At 44.9% G+C, this 2,352-nt stretch overlaps 1 pseudogene; it reads left to right on the top strand.

Moving 5' to 3' along the window:
• The first annotated feature begins 1,664 nt into the window (after positions 1 to 1,664).
• On the top strand, positions 1,665 to 1,989 carry LOC102828714 (annotated as a pseudogene).
• Positions 1,990 to 2,352: the final 363 nt, after the last annotated feature.

The raw sequence follows: 2,352 nt of genomic DNA, 5'->3' as shown, positions 1-2,352 counted from the left end.
ACCTTGGGCTCCAGTTCAATTTTAGGTTGCGAGCGAGCGGTAATCTCAGATCCATCCCTGAGCCTGAATCGCCCTCACCCCCACTACCCATTTCTCCATAGTTGAATTCATGTATCATTTTTTATCATTCATTCAGTTACTCCTTTACTCATATACTTTTGTTGTTGTTAAGTACCGTGGAGTCGGTTCCGACTCATAGTGACCCTGCACAGGGTTTCCGAGGCTGTAAATCTTTACGGGAGCAGAACCCCTCATCTTTCTCCCATGGAACCGCTAGTAGTTTCTAACTGCCAACCTTGAGGTTAGCAGCCCGATTCATAACCACTACGCTACCAGAGTTCCTTACTCATACACTTAGGCACTTAATACTTACTAAGGCCTGGTGTGGCGCTGTGGGTAAATGCGCCAGACTGCAAAGCAGTTTGAACTGTAAGGTCAGCGGTTCAAGCTCACCAGCTGCTCCTTGGAAACCCTATACAGGGTCGCTATGGGTCGGAACTGACTCGAAGTCACTTAACAACAAGGTGCATCAACTTTTATGGCCCGCTGCCCTCAAGAAACTTAGTGTCATGTAGAGAATACATATCTACATTATAAATTTAGAGATGAACCAAATATGTTACATCATTTCTAGCTGGGATAATTGGATTGGTCAGTAGTAAACAACAAACACTTTACTGGTTTTTATAAAGAAAACAAAAAAAAAACAAGCTCTTTCTTCAGCTGCTGCTTAAGTGCTCGGTTCTTCCAAGGAAGCTAAGGCTGCACTGCAGTGAGCCACTCACTTCATCCTGTGACTAGCACTGTGCCCAGCATTTGCTAGTCCAGCACTCCCGCACCATTTTCAGGGACAGGTCAGGACCCCTGGGCCTTGTCTACACTGACTTCATATCCATCCCTTTGCCCTGAGTCTGCCCCTACTACGTGGAGATTGGGAGAAGGGGGAGGGGACACCTTCAGACCAACCAAAATATCTGAACATCTAACCACAAAAATACCAGTTTGTGATGTAAAGGCTTAAGCTCACTAACCCTTAGACCAACATTTACCTCAATGTAATACTAAAAATCACACCCCCTGGCGCCATGACAGTTTACAATCACCATATTGTTGTTGTTAAGTACCTTCAAGTTGACTCTGACCCGTAGCGACCCTGTATAGGGCTTTCAAGGAGCAGCTGGTGAACTTGAACCGTCAACCTTACAGTTCAAACGGCTTTGCAGTCTGGCACATTAACCCACACACCACACCAAGACTCCACTTACAATCACCATAGAAACCGCCAAAACAGATCCCACCATAACCATGTTAGACTCGAAAAGTGGGTGTCAAGCAGATTCTTAGAAGACTCTGCCCCTATTCCAAGAGTACAGATGAATAGTCAACAGAAGCATTAACATACCACTCCCCCTAATCAACATTAGCCCACCTTTGGAGGTGGAGACCCCATATCTTTATAAGCTAGTACACCCCAATCCCACCGGGTCTTCTCCACTCGCAGAGACGGACTTATTTCTCTCTTTGAAGAGAATTTTCGCTTAGTAATAAACGGCTTCTGAGTGAAGCCTTATTGAACAAGTGTATTTTAAAAATCACGACCTTGAGACCGATTCTTCCATCTCCTGAGAGAAGGGTAACAAGCGGTACACCTGACACGTGACGCCATGGCCTCCTTCTCCAAGCTCCCCTGCATCATACTGAACGATGCTGAGGTAAGTGGCATGGAAGACAGGATCAATACCCTCATTAAGGCAGCCGGTGTGAATGTTGAACCTTTCTGGCCTGGCTTGTTCGCAGAGGCCCTGGTAAACATCCACCTCCTGTGCAATGTAGGGGACTGGTGGACCTGCACCAGCAGATGCTGCTACACCAGCAGGTGGACCAGCCTCCTCCACCGCTGCTGCCCCAGCTGAGGAGAAGAAAGTGGAAGCAAAGAAAGAAGAATCTAAAGAGTCTGATGATAACATGGGCTTTGGTGTTCTTGACTAAATCCCATCTGCGACATGTTCAATAAAAAAGCTGAACTCTTAAAAAAGAAAAGAAAAATCCAAGACTTGCAACACAATATGGTGTAACAGTGAAGAACTTAGGCTCTGATGCCAGACTGCATCAAGTATTTCAGTTAAAAGGATAGATTCAAAAGTTAAATTATCTGGATTAAAATCTGGTGCTTACTAATTATGTGATCTTGGCAAGCTACTAAACCTCTTTATCCTTTTTTGTAAAATTCAGCTGAATTATAATAATACTTACCTCAGTGGAATCCTGGTGTGGCTCTGTATTATAAGTATGAGACTGCTAACCACTAGGACAGTGATTCAAATCCACCCACAGCTCCAGCAGAGAAAGATG

The sequence above is a fragment of the Chrysochloris asiatica genome, unplaced genomic scaffold (genome assembly GCF_000296735.1).
Source record: "Chrysochloris asiatica unplaced genomic scaffold, ChrAsi1.0 scaffold00159, whole genome shotgun sequence".
In the NCBI taxonomy this organism is placed as follows: Eukaryota; Metazoa; Chordata; class Mammalia; order Afrosoricida; family Chrysochloridae; genus Chrysochloris; species Chrysochloris asiatica.
Note: the sequence above shows the minus strand (reverse complement) of the source record. Positions and strands in the feature narration are given on the sequence as shown.